This window comes from Castor canadensis, chromosome 13 (genome assembly GCF_047511655.1).
Source record: "Castor canadensis chromosome 13, mCasCan1.hap1v2, whole genome shotgun sequence".
Lineage (NCBI taxonomy): Eukaryota > Metazoa > Chordata > Mammalia > Rodentia > Castoridae > Castor > Castor canadensis.
Window position 1 is genome coordinate 6,686,025 of NC_133398.1, and position 7,247 is coordinate 6,693,271.

The window sequence follows — 7,247 nt, forward strand, 5'->3', positions numbered from 1 at the left end:
TCACGACCAGGAATTAAGCTTTGTGTGTTGCTGGAGGAAGTTAAACCAGATTGAAGCAAAACTGATGCAAGTTGCGAGTCCACCTGAGACCTAGCGCAGGCCAGTCCTCGGGGAAGCGCGGGGCACATCGCACTCCATCACTCCGCAAGTGCTCCTGCCGCACTTTGCAGAGGGGCATCCTGCAAGCGAGCTGCACAGCCTTCGCCTGCTCTGCTAGCTGAGAAAAGCCAGTTTGGGGCCTGGAACACCTTGCCAGGAGCCTCCATTCTAAGAGTGGCAGAGCTGGGATTGGAACCCAAGTCCAGCAGGCTGTGAACACAAAGGTGCTGAGACACCTGCTCTGTTGGCCTGTGCCCCTGGGTTCATTTTGGCCTCCAGATTGCTCCCCTGCATTAAAGAAATTCCCTGTCGCCTCCTCTCCCAGGCGTCTGGGTATTCAGTTCATTACAATCAGCACTGCAGGAGGTTGGCAGACTCTCCATGTCTCAAGGGAAACATGGGCGTTGAGCCAGAGCCAAAGCACCTCACGGGGTCCCATGCCCTCAGCTGGCTTCTGTCCTTCATGCTGTCCTCAGCTGTCCTCACAAGACCTGGGAAGGCACTGAGCACTGGGCTGGGCTGTCACCCATCACTTCGACTTGAGAATTAAGGGGCAGGGAAGAAAGCGCCCCTTATGGAGGTGTATATTATATGTTTACATCATACATGATATTTATTATGTATTATGTAACATATATGTATTATAGCATGCATATTGTCAGAGATGGAACCCAGGGCCTCGTGCCTGTGATGTATATACTCTACCACTCGGTACATCCTCAGCCCTTAAGATATATTTTTAGCCCCCTGGCAATGGGCAAAGAGATACTTCATTGGAGGTGTTACTCTCCTGTCAGTCAGGGGCAGAGCAGATGACAGGCTTTTGTTCATCCTAGCTTGGTATCTGGGTCAGTGGCCAAAGCTGGTTTCATGCCTAGGGCACATTTAAAAAAAAAAGATATATTTTTTAGGCTGGGCACAGTGGCTTACACCTGAAATGCTGGCTACTAGGGAGGCAGAGATCAGGAGGATCTCTGTTCGAGGCCAGCATGGGCAAAAAGTGAGACCCGATCTCAATTAATAAGCTGGGCATGGTAGCATGTGCTTGTCAACCCAGCTACTGTGGGAAGCATAAATAGGAGAATCGCTCTCCAGGTTGGCCCCGACAAAAATGCAAGACACTACCTTAAAAATAACCAAAGCAAAAAGGTCTGGGCGCATGGCTCAAGTGGTAGAGAGCCTGCTTTGCAGGCTCGAGGCCCTGAGTTCAAATCCCAGTACCATTGGATGGAAAGAAAATTAGAAAACACAAAGTAACAAGTAAAAATATCCAGCAGAATCCCATCCCTGCCCCACCACCCCAGACACATCATTTCCAGTCAGATGTTGGTGACAGCCTTCCTGGTCTCACCCTGCACCAAGTCGCTGGAGGTCAAGCATTGTGACATTATTCTCGGCAGAGGCTGGTGGGATGGTCTTAATGTGGTGTCATTTTGGTAACAAAACACATGGTCTTATAAACTAGTTTAGTCACTTGGTGACTTCATATTTTTCCATTGGGGAAATTCTCATGTGATGTAAAAGACAGTCGTATTTCATCAGAATGTGGTGACGAGAAAAATAAATAAAACAAGGATTTACAAAGACTTCCTCAGTGAGCGCAGCCGCCCTTCACAGCTGGTTTGCTGCGGGGAGCTTCATCGGGGCCATGTGTCACACTGGTTGTTGTGTCTTCAAGGAGCCAATCTAGTGAAGGTGAACCATTGCAGACACCGGCTGATGGTCTGTGGAAAGTGCCACCTTCTGGATTTGTCTCTGACTGGCTCAGAATGTCACTCTACATATCTCCCAGTCCCCCCGGCTTCTTCTAAGCTACAAGTTAGAGTGGGATGGTTGGTCCCACGTGTCAGTGACTGGGCCATGGGGGCAGACCCTGGTTGCACAGCCTTCTGGGTGTGTCTGTGAGTGCTCTGGATGTGGCTTACAGGGGACTCCAAGGCTAAGTAAAGCGGGAGCCCTCCCAGTGTGGGGGCTCCCTCCAGGAGACTAAGGGGCTGCACCTGCCTGGCTGCTGGCCAGCATGTCGGTCCTCCCCTGTCCTTGGTTTGGGGCTCACACCTCGTCCTCTCCTGGGCGTCAGGCTGGAGATATGCCATCATGCCCCTAGGTCTTTCAGCCCCCTGAGATCTTGGGACCTCTCAGCCTTCATCACTGTGTGACCCAATTTCTTTCTTTTTTTTTTTCTGCCTTTATGTAGCCCAGACTGACCTCAAACTTGTAATCATCCAGCCTCAGCCTCCCAAGTGATGGGATTATAGAATGCCTGGCTAGTGTCAGTTTCTTCTAACAACCTCCCCCCACACACATCCATACATATGTACACGCAAACATGGGGGGGTATCCTATTAGTTTATTATGGATGACTTACATATGGAATGTATATATGAGACAGGTCTCTCTGTATGTTCCATTTCTATGACAAACACCAGTCCACAGAGCAAGACTGCACAGCATGCAGTATGAACCAGGAAGGAAATTTCCAGAGGCACCCCTCCTTAAACCTCCCACCAACTCTAATCTCCTGCTTTACACTTTCCTATCTCAATAAACTCTCCCACTTTACACTTAAAAAAAAAAATTTCTAACAATGCAGATGTGTGCTGACTAAGGAGAGAAGGCCTCCCACCTTGTCTAGCCCAGTCCTTGTCCCCTGAGATGCACACTGTTACTCGTTGGGTGTCCCTCCTTCCAGATCTTTTTCTCTGCTTATATAAATGTGCACCTGTCACCATACATGGATGATTGCTTTTGTTTTATACAAAAAAGTAATTGAGCCAGGCGCAGGTGGCTCAGGCCTGTAATTCTAGCTACTCAGGAGGTAGCGATCAGGAGGATCAAGGTTCAAAGCCAGCCTGGGCAAATAGTTCCTGAGACCCTATCTCGAAAACACCCATCACAAAATAGGGCTAGTGGACTGGCTCAAGGTGAAGTCCCTGAGTTCAAGCCCTAGTACTACAAAATAATAATAATAATAATAATAATAATAAAGTAATTGATACAATAGCTGTCATTCTTTTCTTGCTGGCCTTGAACCAAGATCCAGATCTCAGCCTCCCAAGTAGCTAAGATTATAGGGCGCTGGGCAGCTATTGTTCTTTTAAGAAATGAACTAGCAGGACTGGAGGAGTGGATTAAGTGGTAAGGTAGCAGGGAGGAGAGTCAAAAGAAAACAGACAAGGCCTGAGTTCTGATAACGTGGCAGGGAGGTAGGGATGGCATAGCAGAGAGATAAAACCTGAGGGATCTGAACATGGAGAGGGTCAGGTAGCACTGGAAGTAGAGGGGCACTTAGCACTAGGGTGAAGTAGCCTGTACAATTGCATGTAGCCATATGTGGGTTAAGCCTTGTTTTTTTAAATTTTATTGCTTCTGCAACCTGCTTGCAAGGGTATATACGGTGAGACCCCTTTGTTCTCGGGGCTCAGCCTTTGGACACGCGTCCGCTGAGTCTGCCGGCACAATAAAACGTTCCTTCCTGCTTAACTGCCTCAGTGTTCCATATCTCAGCTTGAGATTCCCGCAACATTTCAGCACCTGCCTAGCAAGCGTGAGGCCTTGAGTTCAAACCTCAGTACCACCAAAAAAAATAGCATGTTGGACTATCTGTCCCATTACTACACAGAGCTGAGCCCCTTGACCACAGGCCAGGTCAGCAGCCAAAGAGGCACAGCAGACCCATGAGTCCTGCAGGCCATGGAGAGGGACCCCTGCCTCCCCATAGCACTAGGTCAAGGGTCTGGGGGACAGGTAGAAGTTGTGGATTGGATACAACCCACAGCTAAGCCCTGAGAAGAGTTTTGATAACCACAGTGACTGAAAGGTCATCTTGTGCTCTGAGGGCTGTAAATGAGCCAGCATCTAGGTCTGTCATTCTGAGACTGTCATGGGCCACATTAGCCTGTTTCTGGCTTCTGGCTCCAGCTGGCTATTCCTCAATTCCCAGCTGTGGCAGGTGTGGGAACTCATGTCAGGTGGCGATACCAGGTCTAAGGCACTCCCCCTCCCCCGTCACCTTATTCACTGTTGTGCCCCAAACTCAGTTCCATGCCTGGCACACAGGCGAGTTAAATGTCTCTAGAAACTGGCCTCGTTTTGCTGGTGTAGGGTGCAGCTTTGAGGGGCAGGCCATATGGGTGGGCAGACACCCCTTGGGGATTGCTATGGGCTATACTGTGAACCCCTAGAATCCATAGTTGAAGTCTTAACCCCCAGTGAGATGGCCTGGGAGGTGGGCCTTTGAGAAGTGATCAGTTTGGATGATGAGGTCCTAAGGATGGGGCCCTCAGGAGGGGATTAGTGACCCTGTGAGAAGGCCTGCTTCCCTTCTCTCTTTGCCATGTGAGGACCAGTTAGATGACTTCCCAGATCCCAGAAGTGGGAGAAGTACATTCCCTCACATAGGCCTGTCTATGGCATCTCACTATGGCTGCTGAGCTGACTCAGCCAGGCCTCCTGCAGGAAAGGGGCATCTAGCCTTTCGTCCTTGGGATACCTGAAGCACTTTGTGTGCCTCACCTACCCCACCAAGTTTTGGATCTTCTCAGAGATAGTGTTCCCCAGAGGCTACCAGTCACTAGAAAACATTCTTCCCTTTCTGTTATTAAGGAGCATCCCCTGGGGCCATTTTTGCCCTCTGACCTAAAGATCCCTTCCCTGGACCCCACCCCAGGTCCTTCCAGGAGATGGGAGACACAGGTCCCTCTCTTGTTTCAGAGAGTGACCGTTGGCCTTATGTAGGATAAAAACCACACCGTTTTTTTTGGCTGGGCTGCTGCTAGTCCCAGCTGGACATTTGAGGGACTGAAATGCAAATTCCCAAGGAAAGATGACATCTCACTTGTTCTGTGGGCTTTCGGCTCCTCTCCCTGCCTGCCCCGCTCTTCCCCTCTTACCACAGCCAGAGGGAGTTTCAGAAACCATATCTTTGCAGGGTATGGTGATGCTTGCCTGTGATCCTGGCCTGGGGGAGGCTGAGGCATGAGGACCACAAATTTCAGGCCAGCCTGGGCTACCTAGTGAAACCCTGCCTCAAAAGTAGAAAAAGAAAAAGAAACCAGTATCTTCCAGTTACTTAAAATCCTCCCATGAGGCAGGGGTGTAGTTTAGTGATAGGTGCCTAATATGTACTAGAACCTGGGTTCAAACCCCAGCATAAAATAAAATATAAAATTAAATTAAATTAATAAAATAAGCCAGGTGGTGGTAGCTCACACCTGTAATCCTAGCTACTGAGGAGGCGAAGATCAGGAGGATCTCAGTTTGAAGCCAACTGGAACAAACAGATTTTAAGACCCTCTTTCAAAAAACCCATCACACAAAAAAGGGTTGGTCGAGTGGCTCAAGGCATAGGCCTGAGTTCAAACTACAGTACTGCAAAAAAAACCAAACAAAAAAAGATGGAGGCTCCTGGCACAGTGCTCCAGGCCCCTCCCATGCAAAAATTAAATTAATAAAATAGAATAATTTCTCCTGGTTGAAGTCCAGACCTGCTGCCTAGCTCTGACCTCCTTGCCCACTCCCCTCCCTCCAGCCTTCCCCTCCTTTGCTGCTCAGTGCAGGACTTTGCACATTCTGTTCCCTTCCCAGGAAGGCTTTTCCCCCTGGAGGTTTCTTAGCCCTCTCGCTGTCTAGTGTATTTTTCTCTGAGTTTTTAAGAAAAGTCACTAAAAGCAGCTGGTCCTTAGTTTCAGGTCAACGCTGTGGGCAACACTTTTTCAGTCTCTGCAACCCTTACCCCCAGGTTAGAAAGACCCCCTCAGAACAACAGGGCCCTGTTCCCACACTGCCTCCTGCCCCGGGCTGTGATGGAGGGAGACTGGCTCCTGGTCTCATTTGCCTGTGAGTCCTTAGTGCCCAGGACAGGGCCCGGCGCAGAGCTGGCACTCAGTGAGTGAATTACCGGGTGAAAAAATGAATGAATGCTGTTAGGATGTAAACGGATGAAACTGTGCGGGCAATGGGAGTCAAAGATCTGAAAGCCAGGCTCGCGTTCTGACCTGGAAACTGTACTTGTGTGTGTGCAAAGGTACTCACACAGCCACGTCTATCCTGGGGTACACATGGGCAACACAGGTGACCAAGCATGGCAAGGAACTCCTCATCTCCTCTGTGCTTTGACAGTGTACCCCAATTGAGGTGGGACCTTTGGGAGGTGATTGGTGTCAGGGTTGAGGATTAATGGGTGATTGTGGGAGTGGCTTTGTTTAAAATCCAGCAGTCTCTGGCCTCTTTCTCACCGTGTGATGCCTTCCGCCATGTTACCGTGCAGAATGGAGGCTCCAGAACCTGAGTCAGATACCAAATAAACTTCGATTTTACATATATATATATATATATATATATATATATATATATATATATAATTATTTTTTTTTTTTTAGCAGTACTGGGGTTTGGACTCAAGGCCTCATGCTTGCCAGGCAGTGTTCTATACTTGAGCCATTCCACCAGCCTTTATTTGTGAAGGGTGTTTTCAAGATAGGGTCTTAAGTACTGTTTGCCTGGGGCTGGCTTTGAACCTAGCTCCTCCTGATCTCTGCCTCCTGAGTAGGTGAGATTTCAGAGGTGAGCCACTGGGACCTGCCTAAACTTCCATTCTTTATAAATTAACAACTGCCCAGACGGGGCAGTAACGTGGACAGTCAGGAAGCTTTCCCTGTCCTGTCCAAGTCAGTGCCCTGCCTGGCCCTGACGTGAGCACTGCTCTGACCTCTATGACCTTCGGTTTCGAAATCCTGACAGGCAGTCTGTCACAGAGGCCACACAAGTCTCCTTTCCTGTCTTTCTCAGTCTCTGTCACCTCCCTTCTGGCCAATGGCACCAGCCTCTCATTGTGTGCTCTTCCTGGCTCCCCTGAGCCAGCCACTCCCCCACCACCTCCCAGCAGCTGATGCCTGATTCTGCCTGACACTCCCCAAAGGTTCCTCCTGTGCCCAGGAAAGTGCCAGTGTCAGCTACCTCAATGCATTATCCTCTGGGCACACAGCACTGTGCGTGCAGCTGGGGGACCTCACTGGACACATCCACAGACTGTCTAAACTCCTGGTCTCATGCTGCTTTTTGTTTTGTTTTGAGACAGGCTGGACTCCAGTTCATGATCCTCCAGTCTCTGCCTCCAGAGTACTGGGATTACAGGTGTGCACAACTAT

At 49.4% G+C, this 7,247-nt stretch overlaps 1 pseudogene; it reads left to right on the forward strand.

The window, feature by feature from the left end:
* Window positions 1-840: 840 nt before the first annotated feature.
* Window positions 841-986, forward strand: LOC141416022 (small nucleolar RNA SNORA48; annotated as a pseudogene).
* The last annotated feature ends 6,261 nt before the right edge of the window (window positions 987-7,247 follow it).